Below are 23,348 nucleotides of genomic sequence, written 5' to 3'. Positions count from 1 at the left end.
AGGGGGTTTATGGGACAGTGGTATAGAGGTTCAGTGGGACAACAGGGGGTTTATGGGACAGTGGTTCAGTGGGACAACAGGGGGTTTATGGGACAGTGGTATAGAGGTGGGACAACAGGGGTTTATGGGACAGTGGGACAACAGGGGGTTTATGGGACAGTGGTTCAGTGGGACAACAGGGGGTTTATGGGACAGTGGTTCAGTGGGACAACAGGGGGTTTATGGGACAGTGGTTCAGTGGGACAACAGGGGGTTTATGGGACAGTGGTTCAGTGGGACAACAGGGGGTTTATGGGACAGTGGTATAGAGGTTCAGTGGACAACAGGGGGTTTATGGGACAGTGGTATAGAGGGGGCTTCAGTGGGACAACAGGGGGTTTATGGGACAGTGGTTCAGTGGGACAACAGGGGGTTTATGGGACAGTGGTATAGAGGTTCAGTGGGACAACAGGGGGTTCAGTGGTTCAGACAACAGGGGGTTTATGGGACAGTGGTATAGAGGTTCAGTGGGACAACAGGGGGGTTTATGGGACAGTGGTATAGAGGTTCAGTGGGACAACAGGGGTTTATGGGACAGTGGTATAGGGGTTTAGGGACAGTGGTCAGTGGGACAACAGGGGGTTTATGGGACAGTGGTATAGGGGGGGTTCAGTGGGACAACAGGGGGGTTTATGGGACAGTGGTATAGAGGTTCAGTGGGACAACAGGGGGTTTATGGGACAGTGGTATAGAGGTTCAGTGGGACAACAGGGGGGTTTATGGGACAGTGGGTTCATGGGACAACAGGGGGTTCAGTGGGACAACAGGGGGTTTATGGGACAGTGGTTCAGTGGGACAACAGGGGGTTTATGGGACAGTGGTATAGAGGTTCAGTGGGACAACAGGGGGTTATGGGACAGTGGTTCAGTGGGACAACAGGGGGTTTATGGGACAGTGGTTCAGTGGGACAACAGGGGGTTTATGGGACAGTGGTTCAGTGGTTAGAGGTTTGTGGGACAACAGGGGGTTTATGGGACAGTGGTTCAGTGGGACAACAGGGGGTTTATGGGACAGTGGTATAGTGGTTATGGGACAGTGGGGACAACAGGGGGTTTATGGGACAGTGGTTAGAGGTTCAGTGGGACAACAGGGGGTTTATGGGACAGTGGTTCAGTGGGACAACAGGGGGTTTATGGGACAGTGGTTATGGGACAGTGGTTCAGTGGGACAACAGGGGGTTTATGGGACAGTGGTATAGAGGTTCAGTGGGACAACAGGGGGTTTATGGGACAGTGGTATAGAGTGGGACAACAGGGGGTTTATGGGACAGTGGTATAGGGTTCAGTGGGACAACAGGGGGTTTATGGGACAGTGGTATAGACAACAGGTTCAGTGGGACAACAGGGGGGGTTTATGGGACAGTGGTATAGAGGTTCAGTGGGACAACAGGGGGTTTATGGGACAGTGGTATAGAGGTTCAGTGGGACAACAGGGGGTTTATGGGACAGTGGTATAGAGGTTCAGTGGGACAACAGGGGGGTTTATGGGACAGTGGTATAGAGGTTCAGTGGGACAACAGGGGGTTTATGGGACAGTGGTTCAGTGGGACAACAGGGGGTTTATGGGACAGTGGTATAGAGGTTCAGTGGGACAACAGGGGGTTTATGGGACAGTGGTTCAGTGGGACAACAGGGGGTTTATGGGACAGTGGTTCAGTGGGACAGCAGGGGGTTTATGGGACAGTGGTTCAGTGGGACAACAGGGGGTTATGGGACAGTGGTTCAGTGGGACAACAGGGGGGTTTATGGGGGTTTTCATGGGACAGTGGTTTAGGGAGGTTCAGTGGGACAACAGGGGGTTTATGGGACAGTGGTATAGAGGTTCAGTGGGACAACAGGGGGTTTATGGGACAGTGGTTCAGTGGGACAACAGGGGGTTTATGGGACAGTGGTATAGAGGTTCAGTGGGACAACAGGGGGGTTTATGGGACAGTGGTTCAGTGGGACAACAGGGGGTTTATGGGACAGTGGTATAGAGGTTCAGTGGGACAACAGGGGGGTTATGGGACAGTGGTATAGAGGTTCAGTGGGACAACAGGGGGTTTATGGGACAGTGGTATAGAGGTTCAGTGGGACAACAGGGGGGTTTATGGGACAGTGGTATAGACAGGGTTCAGTGGGACAACAGGGGGGTTTATGGGACAGTGGTATAGAGGTTCAGTGGGACAACAGGGGGGTTTATGGGACAGTGGTATAGAGGTTCAGTGGGACAACAGGGGGGTTTATGGGACAGTGGTTCAGTGGGACAACAGGGGGGTTTATGGGACAGTGGTATAGAGGTTCAGTGGGACAACAGGGGGGTTTATGGGACAGTGGTTCAGTGGGACAACAGGGGGTTTATGGGACAGTGGTATAGAGGTTCAGTGGGACAGCAGAGGGGTTTATGGGACAGTGGTTCAGTGGGACAGCAGAGGGGTTTATGGGACAGTGGTATAGAGGTTCAGTGGGACAACAGGGGGTTTATGGGACAGTGGTTCAGTGGGACAACAGGGGGGTTTATGGGACAGTGGTGCTCACTTTGAGATAGGAGACATAGTACTTGGTGATGAAGGGGCTGTCACACTGACCTTCCTGCTCCATAACCTTTAACCCCGACCCCTAACCCTATGACCTTCTTCAGGTATGACCCATAGTACTTGGTGATGAAGGGGTTCACTGACTCAACACAGTGATCTCCTGGAATATCCTCCATCTCATCCTCAGCCTCCTCCAGGTCAATGATCTTAATGGCCACCACCTTCTGAGTCCTGTTGTCTATTCCTTTAAACACCTCACCAAACGGGCCTTTACCGATCCTCTCCAACTTAGTGAACAGCTCCTCTGGGTCTGCCTGGGACAGGAGGAGAAGGGGTTTAGAGAGGGAGGGGGAGGACAGAGGGGTGGGGGGGGAGAGGGAGGAGGGGGAGTGGGACAACAGGGGGTTTAGGGACAGTGGTAGAGAGGTTCAGGGGACAGAGAGGGGGTTTATGGGACAGTGGAGGGTTCAGAAGGACAACAGGGGGGGAGAGGACAGGACAGGGGTATAGAGGGGAGGGGGACAACAGGGGGGTTCAGTAGGGGACAGGGGTTCAGGGGGACAATGGGACAGGGGGGGGGGGGGACAGTGGTAGGAGGAGAAGGGGAGAAGGGAGGGGGTTTAGGGACAGGGTTGAAGGGGGACAACAGGGGGGGAGGGGGAGGAGGGAGGAGGGAGGTAGGAGGGGGAGGGGGGGAGGAGGGAGAGGGGAGGGGGACAACAGGGGGGGGGAGGGATGGGACAGGGAGGAGAAGGGAGAGAGGGAGGGGGAGGGAGAGAGGGAGGGGGACAACAGGGGTTTAGAGGGACAAGGAGAGTGGTTCAGTGGGGGACAACAGGGGGGGGGAGGGAGAAGGGTTCAGGGGACAACAGGAGGGAGGTAGGGAGGGGGAGGGAGGGAGGAGGGAGAGAGGGAGGGGGGAGGAGAGAGGGAGTGGGACAACAGGGGGGGGAGGGAGAGGGAGAGGTTCAGTGGGACAGGGGGGGAGGGGGATGGGGACAGTGGTATAGAGGGAGGAGTGGGACAACAGGGGGAGGGGGAGGAGAGAGGGAGGTGGAGGGGGAGGGGAGAGAGGGAGGAGAAGGGGGAGGGGGAGGGGGTTTAGGACAGAGGGAGGTTTAGGGACAGGGATAGAGGAGAAGGGACAACAGGGGAGGGGGAGGAGAGAGGGAGGAGAAGGAAGGGGAGGGAGCAGATGAAGAGAGGTTCAGTGGGACAACAGGGAAGGATGGGACAGTGGGGAGTGGGACAACAGGGGGGGAGGTGGAGGAGGGAGAGAGGGGAGGGAAACAGGGGGGGGATGGGACAGGGAGAGGGGAGGAGAAGTAGGGGGAGAGGGACAGGGTATGAAGAGAGGGAGGAGAAGGGGGAGGGACAACAGGGAGGGGGAAACAGGGGGTGGGGGACAGTGGGAGGGGGAGGAGTGGGACAACAGGGGGCGTGGGACAGAGGTTTATGGGACAGGGGGAGAGGAGAGGGAGAGGGGGGAGAGTGGGACAACAGGGGGATGGGACAGTGGTTCAGTGGGACAACAGGGGGAGAAGGACAGTGGTATAGAGGTTCAGTGGGACAACAGGGGGGTTTAGGGAGGGAGGACAGGGGGAGGGAGGGGGGAGGAGACAGTGGGACAACAGGGGGTTATGGGACAGTGGTAGAGAGGTTCAGGGGGAGGAACAGGGGGGAGGGAGGAGGACAGTGGTAGGAGGTTCAGTGGGACAACAGGGGGTTTATGGGACAGTGGTTCCTACCTTCAGGTGGGACAACAGGGGGTTATGGGGAGGGAGGGAGACTCAACAACAGTGGGACAACAGGGGGAGGGAGATGGAGGTGGTAGGAGGGAGGAGAAGGGAGGGGGGGGACAGTGGTTCAGGGAGACAACAGGGGTCCATTAGGAGAACAGGTCAATTCAGTGGGACAACAGGGGTTTATGGGACAGTGGTAAAGGGAGGTTCAGTGGGACAACAGGGGTTTATGGGACAGTGGTATAGGGGTTCAGTGGGACAAGAGGGGGGGGATGGGACAGTGGTTCAGGGGACAAGGGGGGGGGATGGGGAGGAGTGGGACAACAGGGGTTTAGGAGGAGGGAGGGGGAGGGAAAGGGGGTTTATGGGACAGTGGTTCAGTGGGACAACAGGGGGGTTTATGGGACAGTGGTATAGAGGTTCAGTGGGACAAGGGGGGGGGAAGGGATGGGACAGTGGTTCAGTGGGACAGAGGGAGGGGGGAGTTATGGGACAGTGGTATAGAGGGAGTGGACAGGGACAGGGGGAGGGGGGAGTTTAAGGGAGGTTTAGAGGGGGGGACAGTGGTTCAGTGGGACAGGGGGGATGGGAGAGGGAGGGGAGAAGGGAGGAGGGACAGGGAGAAGGGGGAGAGAGGGAGGGGGAGTGGGACAACAGGACAGTGGTTAGAGGTTCAGGGAGAACAGGGGTTACAGGGTAGAGAGGGAGGGGGACAACAGGGGGTTAGACAGTGGTTCAGTGGGACATAGGGGGGAGAGGAGGGGGAGGGGGGAGGAGAGGGAGGACCTACCTTGGGATGAGAGGGGTTCAGGAGGGACAACAGGGGAGGGGGGACAGGAGACAGGGAGTGGGAGGAACTGGAGAATATCCTCAGAGGGAGCCTCCAACAGGGGAGGAGAAGGGAGGGAGGGATAGAGGGAGAGGGGAGGGAGAACAGGGGGAAGGAAGGAGAGAGGGAGTGGGACAAGAGGGGGGAGGGACAGGGATAGAGAGGGAGGGAGAGAGGGAGGGGGAAGGAGAGAGGGACAACAGGAGGGAGGATGGGGAGGGGGAGGGAAAGAGGGAGGGGGGAGGGGGGAGGAGGGAAGGATTTAATGGGACAGTGGTATAGTGAGTTCTAGTGGGACAACAGGGGGTTTAAACGAGTGGTATAGAGGGAGGGGACAGGAGGGGGAGGGGGAGGTGGTTTAGTGGGACAGGGGGGAGGGGGAGGGAAAGGGGAGGGGGAGGGGGGAGGGGAGAGGGGAGGAGAAGTATAGAGAGGGAGGGGTATGAAGAGAGGGAGGAGAAGGAGGGATAGAGGGAAGGGAGGGAGAGAGGAGGGGGATTAGGAGAGAGGGAGGGGGAGGAGGGAGAGAGGGAGGAGAATGGAGGAGAAGGGAGGGATAGAGGGCAGGGAGGGAGAGAGGGGAGGTAGGGGGATAGGGAGAGGGAGGAGGAGGGAGGAGGGAGGAGAGGGAGAGAGGGAGGAGAAGGAGGGAGAAGGGAGGGAGGGAGGGATAGAGGGCGAGGGAGGGAGAGAGGGAGGTAGGGGGAGGAGGGAAGAGGGAGGAGGAGGAGGAGAGGGAGGAGAAGGGAGGGAGGGCCACTTTGAGGGAGAGAGGAGAGGGGGAGGAGGGAGAGGGAGAAGGGAGGGAGAGAGGGAGGGGAGGAGGGAGGGATAGAGGGAGGAGAAGGAGGGAGTAACAGGGGAGGGGAGGAGAGAGCAGCAGTGTTTAGAAGTTGAATCCATGACATGTGATAAGAGTTAAACAATATCAGGCAGCATTATTTTGTGAACAACATGTTGCAACACTGCAGCAATGATGAAGCCAAGAAGTCCTCTTTATAGCGAACAGAATGTTGAATAAAGGAGTCCTCTTTATAGCGAACAGAATGTTGAATAAAGGAGTTCTCTTTATAGCGAACAGAATATTGAATAAAGGAGTTCTCTTTATAGCGAACAGAATGTTGAATAAAGGGAGTTCTCTTTATAGCGAACAGAATGTTGAATAAAGGAGTTCTCTTTATAGCCAGGAGTTCTCTTTATAGTTGAATGTTGAATAAAGGAGTTCTCTTTATAGCGAACAGAATATTGAATAAAGGAGTTCTCTTTATAGCGAACAGAATGTTGAATAAAGGAGTCTCTTTATAGCGAACATAATGTTGAATAAAGGAGTTCTCTTTATAGCTGGGAGAATTTTGAATAAAGGAGTCCTCTTTATAGCGAACAGAATGTTGAATAAAGGAGTTCTCTTTATAGCGAACAGAATGTTGAATAAAGGAGTTCTATTTATAGCGAACAGAATGTTGAATAAAGGAGTCCTCTTTATAGCGAACAGAATGTTGAATAAAGGAGTTCTCTTTATAGGAACAGAATATTGAATAAAGGAGTTCTCTTTATAGAACAGGGAGGTTGAATAAAGGAGTCCTCTTTATATTGAACAGAATATTGAATAAAGGAGTTCTCTTTATAGCGAACAGAATATTGAATAAAGGAGTTCTCTTTATAGCGAACAGAATGTTGAATAAAGGAGTTCTCTTTATAGCGAACAGAATGTTGAATAAAGGAGTTCTCTTTATAGCGAACAGAATGTTGAATAAAGGAGTTCTCTTTATAGCGAACAGAATGTTGAATAAAGGAGTCCTCTTTATAGCGAACAGAATGTTGAATAAAGGAGTTCTCTTTATAGCGAACAGAATATTGAATAAAGGAGTTCTCTTTATAGCGAACAGAATGTTGAATAAAGGAGTCCTCTTTATATTGAACAGAATATTGAATAAAGGAGTTCTCTTTATAGCGAACAGAATATTGAATAAAGGAGTTCTCTTTATAGCGAACAGAATGTTGAATAAAGGAGTTCTCTTTATAGTGAACAGAATGTTGAATAAAGGAGTTCTCTTTATAGCTTAACAGAATGTTGAATAAAGGAGTCCTCTTTATAGCAAACAGAATGTTGAATAAAGGAGTTCTCTTTATAGGGAACAGAATGTTGAATAAAGGAGTTCTCTTTATAGCGAACAGAATGTTGAATAAAGGAGTCCTCTTTATAGCGAACAGAATGTTGAATAAAGGAGTTCTCTTTATAGCGAACAGAATATTGAATAAAGGAGTTCTCTTTATAGGAGAACAGAATGTTGAATAAAGGAGTTCTCTTTATAGCGAACAGAATATTGAATAAAGGAGGGAGATAGCGAACAGAATGTTGAATAAAGGAGTCCTCTTTATATTGAACAGAATATTGAATAAAGGCGAACAGAATATGAATAAAGGAGTTCTCTTTATAGCTTAACAGAATGTTGAATAAAGGAGTTCTCTTTATAGCGAACAGAATGTTGAATAAAGGAGTTCTCTTTATAGCGAACAGAATGTTGAATAAAGGAGTTCTCTTTTATAGCGAACAGAATGTTGAATAAAGGAGTCCTCTTTATAGGAACAGAATGTTGAATAAAGGAGTTCTCTTTATAGGAGAGAATATTGAATAAAGGAGTTCTCTTTATAGCGAACAGAATGTTGAATAAAGGAGTCCTCTTTATATTGAACAGAATATTGAATAAAGGAGTTCTCTTTATAGCGAACAGAATATTGAATAAAGGAGTTCTCTTTATAAAGGAGTTCGGAATGTTGAATAAAGGAGTTCTCTTTATAGAGAACAGAATGTTGAATAAAGGAGTTCTCTTTATAGCGAACAGAATGTTGAATAAAGGAGTTCTCTTTATAGCGAACAGAATGTTGAATAAAGGAGTTCTCTTTATAGCGAACAGAATGTTGAATAAAGGAGTTCTCTTTATAGCGAACAGAATGTTGAATAAAGGAGTTCTCTTTATAGAGAACAGAATGTTGAATAAAGGAGTTCTCTTTATAGCGAACAGAATGTTGAATAAAGGAGTTCTCTTTATAGCGAACAGAATGTTGAATAAAGGAGTTCTCTTTATAGCGAACAGAATGTTGAATAAAGGAGTTCTCTTTATAGCGAACAGAATATTGAATAAAGGAGTTCTCTTTATAGCGAACAGAATGTTGAATAAAGGAGTTCTCTTTATAGCGAACAGAATGTTGAATAAAGGAGTTCTCTTTATAGCGAACAGAATGTTGAATAAAGGAGTCCTCTTTATAGCGAACAGAATGTTGAATAAAGGAGTTCTCTTTATAGCGAACAGAATGTTGAATAAAGGAGTTCTCTTTATAGCGAACAGAATGTTGAATAAAGGAGTTCTCTTTATAGCGAACAGAATGTTGAATAAAGGAGTTCTCTTTATAGCGAACAGAATGTTGAATAAAGGAGTTCTCTTTATAGCGAACAGAATGTTGAATAAAGGAGTTCTCTTTATAGCGAACAGAATGTTGAATAAAGGAGTCTCTTTATAGCGAACAGAATGTTGAATAAAGGAGTTCTCTTTATAGCGAACAGAATATTGAATAAAGGAGTTCTCTTTATAGCGAACAGAATGTTGAATAAAGGAGTTATCTTTATAGCGAACAGAATATTGAATAAAGGAGTTCTCTTTATAGCGAACAGAATGTTGAATAAAGGAGTTCTCTTTATATTGAACAGAATATTGAATAAAGGAGTTCTCTTTATAGCGAACAGAATGTTGAATAAAGGAGTTCTCTTTATAGCGAACAGAATGTTGAATAAAGGAGTTCTCTTTATAGCGAACAGAATGTTGAATAAAGGAGTTCTCTTTATATTGAACAGAATATTGAATAAAGGAGTTCTCTTTATAGCGAACAGAATGTTGAATAAAGGAGTTCTCTTTATAGCGAACAGAATGTTGAATAAAGGAGTTCTCTTTATAGCGAACAGAATGTTGAATAAAGGAGTTCTCTTTATAGCGAACAGAATATTGAATAAAGGAGTTCTCTTTATAGCGAACAGAATATTGAATAAAGGAGTTCTCTTTATAGCGAACAGAATATTGAATAAAGGAGTTCTCTTTATAGCAACAGAATATTGAATAAAGGAGTTCTCTTTATAGCGAACAGAATATTGAATAAAGGAGTTCTCTTTATAGCGAACAGAATATTGAATAAAGGAGTTCTCTTTATAGCGAACAGAATATTGAATAAAGGAGTTCTCTTCTATTTCCATGACACAACCTGGGACTAGGATATCACTCTGCTGTGACCTGTGACCCGACAGTACTCATCTTGGAAAGTATTCAGACCCCTTGACTTTTCCCCACACCGTTGCATTACAGCCTCATTGTAAAATGGGTTAAATCATTTTTATCCCCTTCAATCTACACACAATACCCTATAATGACATCACAATACCCCATAATGACATCACAATACCCCATAATGACATCACAATACCCCATAATGACATCACAATACCCCATAATGTCTTCTCAATACCCCATAATGACATCTCAATACCCCATAATGACATCACAATACCCCATAATGACATCTCAATACCCCATAATGACATCACAATACCCTATAATGACATCTCAATACCCCATAATGACAAAGCAAAAACTGGTTTGTAGACATTTTTGAAAATGTATAAAAATAAACAAAACCCCCAGTTAATATCACATTTCCTTCAGTATTCAGACCCTTTACTCAGTACTTTGTTGAAGCACCTCTGCCAGCGATTACAGCCTTGAGTCTTCTTGGGTTTGACGCTGCAAGCTTAGCGCACCTGTATTAGGGGAGTTTCTCCCATTCTTCTCTGCAGATCCTTTCAAGCTCTGTCAGGTTGGATGGGGAGCGTCGCTGCACAGCTATTTTCAGGTCTCTCTAGAGATGTTCGATCGGGTTCAAGTCCGGGCTCTGGCTGGGCCACTCAAGGACATTCGGAGACTTGTCCCAAAGCCACTCTTGCATTGTCTTGGCTGTATGCTTAGCGTAGTTGTCCTTCGCCCCCAGGCGGTGGTCCTGAGCACTCTGGAGCAGGTTTTCATCAAGGATCTTTCTGTACTTTGCTCCATTAATCTTTCTCTTGATCCTGACTAGTCTCCCAGTCTCTGCCGCTGAAAAACATCCCCACATCATGATGCTGCCACCACCATGCTTCACCGTAGGCATGGTGCCAGGTTTCCTCCAGATGATGGTTGGCATTCTGGCCAAAGAGTTCAATCTTGGTTTCATCAGATCAGAGAATCTTGTTTCTCATGGTCTGAGGGTCCTTTAGGTGCCTTATGGCAAACTCCAAGTGGGCTGTCATGTGCCTTTTACTGAGGAGTGGCTTCCATCTGGCCATTCTACCATAAAGGCCTGATTGGTGGAGTGCTGCAGAGATGGTTGTCTTTCTGGAAGGCTCTCCCATCTCCACAGAGGAACTCTGGGGCCCTGTCAGAGTGACCCTTGGGTTCTTGATCTCCTCCCTGACCTGGCCCTTCTGGAAGTTTCTCCCATCTCCAGAGGAACTCTGGAGCCCTGTCAGGTGACCCTTGGGTTCTTGGTCTCCTCCTGACCTGGCCCTTCTGGAAGTTTCTCCCATCTCTAGAAGAGGAACTCTGGAGCCCTGTCAGAGTGACCCTTGGGTTCTTGGTCTCCTCCCTGACCAAGGCCCTTTTACCCCGGTTGCTCAGTTTGGCCGGGCGGCCAGCTCCAGGAAGAGTCTTGGTGGTTCCAAACGTCTTCCATTTAAGAATGATGGAGACCACTGTGTTCTTGGGGACCTTCCAATGCTCCAGACATTTTCATAATCAAGTTGTAGAAACATCTCAAGGATGATCAATGGAAACACCTGAGGTCAATTTCGAGTCTCATAGCAAAAGGGTCTGAATACTTATGTAAATAAGGTATTTCTGTTTTTTATTTTCATAAATTAGCAAACATGTCTAAAAACCTGTTTTTGCTTTGTCATTATGGGGTATTGTGTAGATTGATGAGGAAAACAATGTAATTTAATCCATTTTAGAACAAGGCTGATGTAATGTAACAAAATGTAGAAACAGTGAAGGGGTCTGAATACTTTCCTAATGCTTTGTACAAAATGTAGAAACAGTGAAGGGGTCTGAATACTTTCCTAATGCTTTGTACAAAATGTAGAAACAGTGAAGGGGTCTGAATACTTTCCTAATGCTTTGTACAAAATGTAGAAACAGTGAAGGGGTCTGAATACTTTCCTAATGCTTTGTACACAGCAACATTATTTTGACAAGTTATTCACCGTGTATTTATTCCTTGTGTCCCCATTTCAATGATATATTGTTGTAATCTTAATCTGCTTTGTTGGAAAAGGATCCGTGAGTGAGCATTTCACCGTTAGTCTACACCTGTTGTTTACACCTGTTGTTCTCAGTAATTCCATTTCCGATTTCAAAGTCTACACCTGTTGTTTACACCTTTGTTCTCAGTAATTCCATTTCCGATTTGGTAAGAGAATCACGAGTTTTAAATCACTTAATTCATTAAGCAAAGTTGATATGAGTGAAAACACTAAGTGATGGGTGATAAGTTGATATGAGTGAAAACACTAAGTGATGGGTGATAAGTTGATATGAGTGAAAACACTAATGTGATGGGTGATAAGTTGATATGAGTGAAAACACTAAGTGATGGGTGATAAGTTGATATGAGTGAAAACACTAAGTGATGGGTGATAAGTTGATATGAGTGAAAACACTAAGTGATGGGTGATAAGTTGATATGAGTGAAAACACTAAGTGATGGGTGATAAGTTGATATGAGTGAAAACACTAAGTGATGGGTGATAAGTTGATATGAGTGAAAACACTAAGTGATGGGTGATAAGTTGATATGAGTGAAAACACTAAGTGATGGGTGATAAGTGATATGATATGAGTGAAAACACTAAGTGATGGGTGATAAGTTGATATGAGTGAAAACACTAAGTGATGGGTGGAGTTGATATGAGTGAAAACACTAAGTGATGGGTGATAAGTTGATATGAGTGAAAACACTAAGTGAGGGGTGGAGTTGATATGAGTGAAAACACTAAGTGATGGGTGATAAGTTGATATGAGTGAAAACACTAAGCGATGGGTGATAAGTTGATATGAGTGAAAACACTAAGTGATGGGTGATAAGTTGATATGAGTGAAAACACTAAGTGATGGGTGGAGTTGATATGAGTGAAAACACTAAGTGATGGGTGATAAGTTGATATGAGTGAAAACACTAAGTGATGGGTGGAGTTGATATGAGTGAAAACACTAAGTGATGGGTGGAGTTGATATGAGTGAAAACACTAAGTGATGGGTGATAAGTTGATATGAGTGAAAACACTAAGTGATGGGTGATAAGTTGATATGACTGAAAACACTAAGTGATGGGTGGAGTTGATATGAGTGAAAACACTAAGTGATGGGTGGAGTTGATATGAGTGAAAACACTAAGTGATGGGTGATAAGTTGATATGAGTGAAAACACTAAGTGATGGGTGGAGTTGATATGAGTGAAAACACTAAGTGATGGGTGGAGTTGATATGAGTGAAAACACTAAGTGATGGGTGGAGTTGATATGAGTGTAAACACTAAGTGATGGGTGATAAGTGATATGAGTGAAAACACTAAGTGATGGGTGATAAGTTGATATGAGTGAAAACACTAAGTGATGGGTGATAAGTTGATATGAGTGAAAACACTAAGTGATGGGTGATAAGTTGATATGAGTGAAAACACTAAGTGATGGGTGGAGTTGATATGAGTGAAAACACTAAGTGATGGGTGATAAGTTGATATGAGTGAAAACACTAAGTGATGGGTGGAGTTGATATGAGTGAAAACACTAAGTGATGGGTGATAAGTTGATATGAGTGAAAACACTAAGTGATGGGTGATAAGTTGATATGAGTGAAAACACTAAGTGATGGGTGATAAGTTGATATGAGTGAAAACACTAAGTGATGGGTGGAGTTGATATGAGTGAAAACACTAAGTGATGGGTGGAGTTGATATGAGTGAAAACACTAAGTGATGGGTGATAAGTTGATATGAGTGAAAACACTAAGTGATGGGTGGAGTTGATATGAGTGAAAACACTAAGTGATGGGTGGAGTTGATATGAGTGAAAACACTAAGTGATGGGTGGAGTTGATATGAGTGAAAACACTAAGTGATGGGTGATAAGTTGATATGAGTGAAAACACTAAGTGATGGGTGATAAGTTGATATGAGTGAAAACACTAAGTGATGGGTGGAGTTGATATGAGTGAAAACACTAAGTGATGGGTGATAAGTTGATATGAGTGAAAACACTAAGTGATGGGTGATAAGTTGATATGAGTGAAAACACTAAGTGATGGGTGATAGTTGATATGAGTGAAAACACTAAGTGATGGGTGGAGTTGATATGAGTGAAAACACTAAGTGATGGGTGATAAGTTGATATGAGTGAAAACACTAAGTGATGGGTGATAGTTGATATGAGTGAAAACACTAAGTGATGGGTGGAGTCTACCTTCACTTGTTAATTTGTGAACTTTCATTATCCTTCCTCCTCACGAGGGAGAGAAATGAGAAAATATCTTAAAAAGACGGAGGTTTTTGTTAACGGAATTACAAGTCAATGTTTCTTAACTTACATAAGGCAATTCATTTGATATTAGTTGGTAAGGGGGTCTTCAAAAATGTTGTGTTTTGATGTTTTTCTTAGACATTTTAGGACTTTCTGCTAGACGTTGTTCAAGACCCCTTTTTCACTTTGCTTATTCCTCATTGTTATGATGGAAAACGGTTGGAAAATGTATATATAAAGCTTAATTAAAAAATATATTTATAGACTTATTCCTCATTGTTATGATGGAAAACGGTTGGAAAATGTATATATAAAGCTTAATTAAAAAATATATTTATAGACTTATTCCTCATTGTTATGATGGAAAACGGTTGGAAAATGTATATATAAAGCTTAATTAAAAAATATATTTATAGACTTATTCCTCATTGTTATGATGGAAAACGGTTGGAAAATGTATATATAGAGCTTAATTAAAAATATATTTATAGACTTATTCCTCATTGTTATGATGGAAAACGGTTGGAAAATGTATATATAAAGCTTAATTAAAAATATATTTATAGACTTATTCCTCATTGTTATGATGGAAAACGGTTGGAAAATGTATATATAAAGCTTAATTAAAAAATATATTTATAGACTTATTCCTCATTGTTATGATGGAAAACGGTTGGAAAATGTATATATAAAGCTTAATTAAAAAATATATTTATAGACTTATTCCTCATTGTTATGATGGAAAACGGTTGGAAAATGTATATATAAAGCTTAATTAAAAAATATATTTATAGACTTATTCCTCATTGTTATGATGGAAAACGGTTGGAAAATTTATATATAAAGCTTAATTAAAAAATATATTTATAGACTTATTCCTCATTGTTATGATGGAAAACGGTTGGAAAATGTATATATAAAGCTTAATTAAAAATATATTTATAGACTTATTCCTCATTGTTATGATGGAAAACGGTTGGAAAATGTATATATAAAGCTTAATTAAAAAATATATTTATAGACTTATTCCTCATTGTTATGATGGAAAACGGTTGGAAAATGTATATATAAAGCTTAATTAAAAAATATATTTATAGACTTATTCCTCATTGTTATGATGGAAAACGGTTGGAAAATGTATATATAAAGCTTAATTAAAAAATATATTTATAGACTTATTCCTCATTGTTATGATGGAAAACGGTTGGAAAATGTATATATAAAGCTTAATTCAAAAATATATTTATAGACTTATTCCTCATTGTTATGATGGAAAACGGTTGGAAAATGTATATATAAAGCTTAATTAAAAATATATTTATAGACTTATTCCTCATTGTTATGATGGAAAACGGTTGGAAAATGTATATATAAAGCTTAATTAAAAAATATATTTATAGACTTATTCCTCATTGTTATGATGGAAAACGGTTGGAAAATGTATATATAAAGCTTAATTAAAAAATATATTTATAGACTTATTCCTCATTGTTATGATGGAAAACGGTTGGAAAATTTATATATAGAGCTTAATTAAAAAATATATTTATAGACAAAGCTTTCATTTGACACCCAATTCGACACGCTCCTATGAGCTTTACATTTTGGTGCTCATGGGTAATTTTAGAAGGAAATGCCCTTAGCTGTTCCACCTCTCAGAAACCAACACACAACACTCAGCTCATGGAAAATACTGGTCTACTGTAGGCTAGATATGATGCACGCCAGATATATCACTCACATTGCGATTTACAAACATATGACTTGGCAACCAGCTGTATTCAAGTACAGATGTGAACAGGTCACATTTCAGGAAGAGATGTCAGTCAGTGAGCCTGTTTTTGGTTAAAATCTTCAGCCTAGTTTAGAGAGTCCTCTGTTTTCCATTGCTTTAGCCTAGCTCTGAGAATCCTGTTTTCCATTGCTTTAGTCTTTAGCCTAGCTTAGAGGATCCTCTGTTTTCCATTGCTTTAGTCTTTAGCCTAGCTTTAGAGAATCCCCTGTTTTCCATTGCTTTAGCCTAGCTTAGAGAGTCCTCTGTTTTCCATTGCTTTAGTCTTTAGCCTAGCTCAGAGAATCCCCTGTTTTCCATTGCTTTAGCCTAGCTCAGAGAATCCTCTGTTTTCCATTGCTTTAGCCTAGCTCAGAGAATCCTCTGTTTTCCAGTGCTTTAGTCTTTAACCTAGCTTAGAGAGTCCTCTGTTTTCCAGTGCTTTAGTCTTTAACCTAGCTCAGAGAATCCTGTTTTCCATTGCTTTAGTCTTTAGCCTAGCTCAGAGAATCCTCTGTTTTCCATTGCTTTAGCCTAGCTCAGAGAATCCTCTGTTTTCCATTGCTTTAGTCTTTAGCCTAGCTCAGAGAATCCTGTTTTCCATTGCTTTAGTCTTTAGCCTAGCTCAGAGAATCCTGTTTTCCATTGCTTTAGTCTTTAACCTAGCTCAGAGAATCCTGTTTTCCATTGCTTTAGTCTTTAGCCTAGCTCAGAGAATCCTGTTTTCCATTGCTTTAGTCTTTAGCCTAGCTCAGAGAATCCTCTGTTTTCCAGTGCTTTAGTCTAATCATAGCAGAAACACTCAGTTGTTGATTGAGCCTCTCTCACAACACTGCTGTTTGTGTGGACCTTTGCTGGACCTAAGATCAACTGAATGTCTCCAACTGTGTCCATAAGGTCAATTTGAGTCATTTAACAAATATTAGTCACAAAATTATGTTTGTTCCTTTTAGTCATCAGTATGGGGTCGCCCCAATGTGACTCCTAGGATAATTTAGTGTTAAATATTGTTCTAGCCTATGATTGGACATGCAGAATGAACTAAGGGAATTCACTGTCTCTTTCTATCGGCAGCATGCTGTGCTCATGGTGCATGTCTTTAGTATTGTTAACACCAGGTGAGGGCTAGCTTCAGTATATAACACTATGGTGCATGTCTTTAGTATTGTTAACACCAGGTGAGGGCTAGCTTCAGTATATAACACTATGGTGCATGTCTTTAGTATTGTTAACATCAGGTGAGGGCTAGCTTCAGTATATAACACTATGGTGCATGTCTTTAGTATTGTTAACATCAGGTGAGGGCCAGCTTCAGTATATAACACTATGGTGCATGTCTTTAGTATTGTGAACATCAGGTGAGGGTTAGCTTCAGTATATAACACTATGGTGCATGTCTTTAGTATTGTTAACATCAGGTGAGGGCCAGCTTCAGTATATAACACTATGGTGCATGTCTTTAGTATAGTTAACATCAGGTGAGGGCCAGCTTCAGTATATAACACTATGGTGCATGTCTTTAGTATTGTTAACATCAGGTGAGGGCCAGCTTCAGTATATAACACTATGGTGCATGTCTTTAGTATTGTTAACATCAGGTGAGGGCCAGCTTCAGTATATAACACTATGGTGCATGTCTTTAGTATTGTTAACATCAGGTGAGGGCTAGCTTTCCAGTATATACCACTATGGTGCATGTCTTTAGTATTGTTAACATCAGGTGAGGGCCAGCTTCAGTATATAACACTATGGTGCATGTCTTTAGTATTGTTAACATCAGGTGAGGGCCAGCTTCAGTATATAACACTATGGTGCATGTCTTTAGTATTGTTAACATCAGGTGAGGGCCAGCTTCAGTATATAACACTATGGTGCATGTCTTTAGTATTGTTAACATCAGGTGAGGGCTAGCTTCAGTATATAACACTATGGTGCATGTCTTTAGTATTGTTAACATCAGGTGAGGGCTAGCTTCAGTATATAACACTATGGTGCATGTCTTTAGTATTGTTAACACCAGGTGAGGGCCAGCTTCAGTATATAACACTATGGTGCATGTCTTTAGTATTGTTAACATCAGGTGAGGGCTAGCTTCAGTATATAACACTATGGTGCATGTCTTTAGTATTGTTAACACCAGGTGAGGGCTAGCTTCAGTATATAACACTATGGTGCATGTCTTTAGTATTGTTGACATCAGGTGAGGGCCAGCTTCAGTATATAACACTATGGTGCATGTCTTTAGTATTGTTAACATCAGGTGAGGGCTAGCTTCAGTATATAACACTATGGTGCATGTCTTTAGTATTGTTAACATCAGGTGAGGGCTAGCTTCAGTATATAACACTATGGTGCATGTCTTTAGTATTGTTAACACCAGGTGAGGGCTAGCTTCAGTATATAACACTATGGTGCATGTCTTTAGTATTGTTAACATCAGGTGAGGGCTAGCTTCAGTATATAACACTATGGTGCATGTCTTTAGTATTGTTAACATCAGGTGAGGGCCAGCTTCAGTATATAACACTATGGTGCATGTCTTTAGTATTGTTAACATCAGGTGAGGGCCAGCTTCAGTATATAACACTATGGTGCATGTCTTTAGTATTGTTAACATCAGGTGAGGGTTAGCTTCAGTATATAACACTATGGTGCATGTCTTTAGTATTGTTAACATCAGGTGAGGGCTAGCTTCAGTATATAACACTATGGTGCATGTCTTTAGTATTGTTAACACCAGGTGAGGGCTAGCTTCAGTATATAACACTATGGTGCATGTCTTTAGTATTGTTAACATCAGGTGAGGGCCAGCTTCAGTATATAACACTATGGTGCATGTCTTTAGTATTGTTAACATCAGGTGAGGGCTAGCTTCAGTATATAACACTATGGTGCATGTCTTTAGTATTGTTAACACCAGGTGAGGGCTAGCTTCAGTATATAACACTATGGTGCATGTCTTTAGTATTGTTAACATCAGGTGAGGGCTAGCTTCAGTATATAACACTATGGTGCATGTCTTTAGTATTGTTAACATCAGGTGAGGGCCAGCTTCAGTATATAACACTATGGTGCATGTCTTTAGTATTGTTAACATCAGGTGAGGGCCAGCTTCAGTATATAACACTATGGTGCATGTCTTTAGTATTGTTAACATCAGGTGAGGGCCAGCTTCAGTATATAACACTATGGTGCATGTCTTTAGTATTGTTAACATCAGGTGAGGGCTAGCTTCAGTATATAACACTATGGTGCATGTCTTTAGTATTGTTAACATCAGGTGAGGGCTAGCTTCAGTATATAACACTGTGGTGCATGTCTTTAGTATTGTTGACATCAGGTGAGGGCTAGCTTCAGTATATAACACTATGGTGCATGTCTTTAGTATTGTTAACATCAGGTGAGGGCCAGCTTCAGTATATAACACTATGGTGCATGTCTTTAGTATTGTTAACATCAGGTGAGGAAACCAGCTTCAGTATATAACACTCATGGTGCATGTCTTTAGTAGTGACAACATCAGGTGAGGGCCAGACAGGTGAGGGCCACTTCAGTATATAACACTATGGTAAACCAGGTGTACTTTAACTAGCTACTTGACATGAGGTGAAAACAGCATACCTGCATCCCTGGCAGGCTACTCTGAACCGGAGAGCTGCACAGTGACAACTCAACCACAGTCTGACCAGCTATAACAGCTGACTAGCTGGTCACTAGTTACAACGCAGCAGGTCAGTCCGATCAACCAGGGATGGCGTGCTGACAACACATCAACCAGAAACCAGACAGCTGCGTCCTTATCGACAACACATCAACCAGGAAACCAGACAGCTGCACAGTGACAACACATCAACTTGGAAAACAGACAGCTGCACGATGACAACAAATCAACCAGAAACCAGACAGCTGCACAGTGACAACACATCAACCAGGAAACCAACAAGCGCCGTACAAAGTTAAAACATGTCCAGACAGCTGCCACGAAAATGTTGTGGTAACCAGACAGCTGCACAGTGACAACTACCAGGAAACCAGACAGCTGCACAGTGACAACACATCAACCAGGAAACCAGACAGCTGCACAGTGACAACACATCAACCAGGAAACCAGACAGCTGCACAGTGACAACACATCAACCAGGAAACCAGACAGCTGCACAGTGACAACACATCAACCAGGAAACCAGACAGCTGCACAGTGACAACACATCAACCAGGAAACCAGACAGCTGCACAGTGACAACACATCAACCAGGAAACCAGACAGCTGCACAGTGACAACACATCAACCAGGAAACCAGACAGCTGCACAGTGACAACACATCAACCAGGAAACCAGACAGCTGCACAGTGACAACACATCAACCAGGAAACCAGACAGCTGCACAGTGACAACACATCAACCAGGAAACCAGACAGCTGCACAGTGACAACACATCAACCAGGAAACCAGACAGCTGCACAGTGACAACACATCAACCAGGAAACCAGACAGCTGCACAGTGACAACACATCAACCAGGAAACCAGACAGCTGCACAGTGACAACACATCAACCAGGAAACCAGACAGCTGCACAGTGACAACAAATCAACCAGGAAACCAGACAGCTGCACAGTGACAACACATCAACCAGGAAACCAGACAGCTGCACAGTGACAACACATCAACCAGGAAACCAGACAGCTGCACAGTGACAACACATCAACCAGGAAACCAGACAGCTGCACAGTGACAACACATCAACCAGGAAACCAGACAGCTGCACAGTGACAACAAATCAACCAGGAAACCAGACAGCTGCACAGTGACAACACATCAACCAGGAAACCAGACAGCTGCACAGTGACAACACATCAACCAGGAAACCAGACAGCTGCACAGTGACAACACATCAACCAGGAAACCAGACAGCTGCACAGTGACAACACATCAACCAGGAAACCAGACAGCTGCACAGTGACAACAAATCAACCAGGAAACCAGACAGCTGCACAGTGACAACAACATCAACCAGGAAACCAGACAGCTGCACAGTGACAACACATCAACCAGGAAACCAGACAGCTGCACAGTGACAACACATCAACCAGGAAACCAGACAGCTGCACAGTGACAACACATCAACCAGGAAACCAGACAGCTGCACAGTGACAACAAATCAACCAGGAAACCAGACAGCTGCACAGTGACAACACATCAACCAGGAAACCAGACAGCTGCACAGTGACAACACATCAACCAGGAAACCAGACAGCTGCACAGTGACAACACATCAACCAGGAAACCAGACAGCTGCACAGTGACAACACATCAACCAGGAAACCAGACAGCTGCACAGTGACAACAAATCAACCAGGAAACCAGACAGCTGCACAGTGACAACACATCAACCAGGAAACCAGACAGCTGCACAGTGACAACACATCAACCAGGAAACCAGACAGCTGCACAGTGACAACACATCAACCAGGAAACCAGACAGCTGCACAGTGACAACAACATCAACCAGGAAACCAGACAGCTGCACAGTGACAACAACCAGGAAACCAGACAGCTGCACAGTGACAACACATCAACCAGGAAACCAGACAGCTGCACAGTGACAACACATCAACCAGGAAACCAGACAGCTGCACAGTAACAACAAATCAACCAGGAAAACAGACAGCTGCACAGTGACAACAGCTGCATCAACCAGGAAACCAGACAGCTGCACAGTGACAACACATCAACCAGGAAACCAGACAGCTGCACAGTGACAACACATCAACCAGGAAACCAGACAGCTGCACAGTGACAACACATCAACCAGGAAACCAGACAGCTGCACAGTGACAACAACATCAACCAGGAAACCAGACAGCTGCACAGTGACAACAAATCAACCAGGAAACCAGACAGCTGCACAGTGACAACACATCAACCAGGAAACCAGACAGCTGCACAGTGACAACACATCAACCAGGAAACCAGACAGCTGCACAGTGACAACACATCAACCAGGAAACCAGACAGCTGCACAGTGACAACAATCAACCAGGAAACCAGACAGCTGCACAGTGACAACACATCAACCAGGAAACCAGACAGCTGCACAGTGACAACACATCAACCAGGAAACCAGACAGCTGCACAGTGACAACACATCAACCAGGAAACCAGACAGCTGCACAGTGACAACACATCAACCAGACAACAGCTGCATCAACCAGGAAACCAGACAGCTGCACAATGACAACAATCAACCAGGAAACCAGACAGCTGCACAGTGACAACACATCAACCAGGAAACCAGACAGCTGCACAGTGACAACACATCAACCAGGAAACCAGACAGCTGCACAGTGACAACACATCAACCAGGAAACCAGACAGCTGCACAGTGACAACACATCAACCAGGAAACCAGACAGCTGCACAGTGACAACACATCAACCAGGAAACCAGACAGCTGCACAGTGACAACACATCAACCATCAACCAGGAAACCAGACAGCTGCACAGTGACAACACATCAACCAGGAAACCAGACAGCTGCACAGTGACAACACATCAACCAGGAAACCAGACAGCTGCACAGTGACAACACATCAACCAGGAAACCAGACAGCTGCACAGTGACAACACATCAACCAGGAAACCAGACAGCTGCACAGTGACAACACATCAACCAGGAAACCAGACAGCTGCACAGTGACAACACATCAACCAGGAAACCAGACAGCTGCACAGTGACAACACATCAACCAGGAAACCAGACAGCTGCACAGTGACAACACATCAACCAGGAAACCAGACAGCTGCACAGTGACAACACATCAACCAGGAAACCAGACAGCTGCACAGTGACAACACATCAACCAGGAAACCAGACAGCTGCACAGTGACAACACATCAACCAGGAAACCAGACAGCTGCACAGTGACAACACATCAACCAGGAAACCAGACAGCTGCACAGTGACAACACATCAACCAGGAAACCAGACAGCTGCACAGTGACAACACATCAACCAGGAAACCAGACAGCTGCACAGTGACAACACATCAACCAGGAAACCAGACAGCTGCACAGTGACAACACATCAACCAGGAAACCAGACAGCTGCACAGTGACAACACATCAACCAGGAAACCAGACAGCTGCACAGTGACAACACATCAACCAGGAAACCAGACAGCTGCACAGTGACAACACATCAACCAGGAAACCAGACAGCTGCACAGTGACAACACATCAACCAGGAAACCAGACAGCTGCACAGTGACAACACATCAACCAGGAAACCAGACAGCTGCACAGTGACAACACATCAACCAGGAAACCAGACAGCTGCACAGTGACAACAAATCAACCAGGAAACCAGACAGCTGCACAGTGACAACACATCAACCAGGAAACCAGACAGCTGCACAGTGACAACAACATCAACCAGGAAACCAGACAGCTGCACAGTGACAACACATCAACCAGGAAACCAGACAGCTGGAAACCAGACAGTGACAACAACATCAACCAGGAAACCAGACAGCTGCACAGTGACAACACATCAACCAGGAAACCAGACAGCTGCACAGTGACAACACATCAACCAGGAAACCAGACAGCTGCACAGTGACAACACATCAACCAGGAAACCAGACAGCTGCACAGTGACAACACATCAACCAGGAAACCAGACAGCTGCACAGTGACAACACATCAACCAGGAAACCAGACAGCTGCACAGTGACAACACATCAACCAGGAAACCAGACAGCTGCACAGCTGACAACACATCAACCAGGAAACCAGACAGCTGCACAGTGACAACACATCAACCAGGAAACCAGACAGCTGCACAGTGACAACACATCAACC

General features: G+C 44.3%; 1 pseudogene; it reads right to left on the bottom strand.

Moving 5' to 3' along the window:
• The window catches only part of LOC127919765 (serine/threonine-protein kinase 24-like), a 35,289-nt pseudogene extending 24,559 nt beyond the window's left edge, over nucleotides 1-10,730 (bottom strand).
• Nucleotides 10,731-23,348: the final 12,618 nt, after the last annotated feature.

The sequence above is a fragment of the Oncorhynchus keta genome, unplaced genomic scaffold (assembly GCF_023373465.1).
Source record: "Oncorhynchus keta strain PuntledgeMale-10-30-2019 unplaced genomic scaffold, Oket_V2 Un_contig_1746_pilon_pilon, whole genome shotgun sequence".
In the NCBI taxonomy this organism is placed as follows: Eukaryota; Metazoa; Chordata; class Actinopteri; order Salmoniformes; family Salmonidae; genus Oncorhynchus; species Oncorhynchus keta.
Note: the sequence above shows the minus strand (reverse complement) of the source record. Positions and strands in the feature narration are given on the sequence as shown.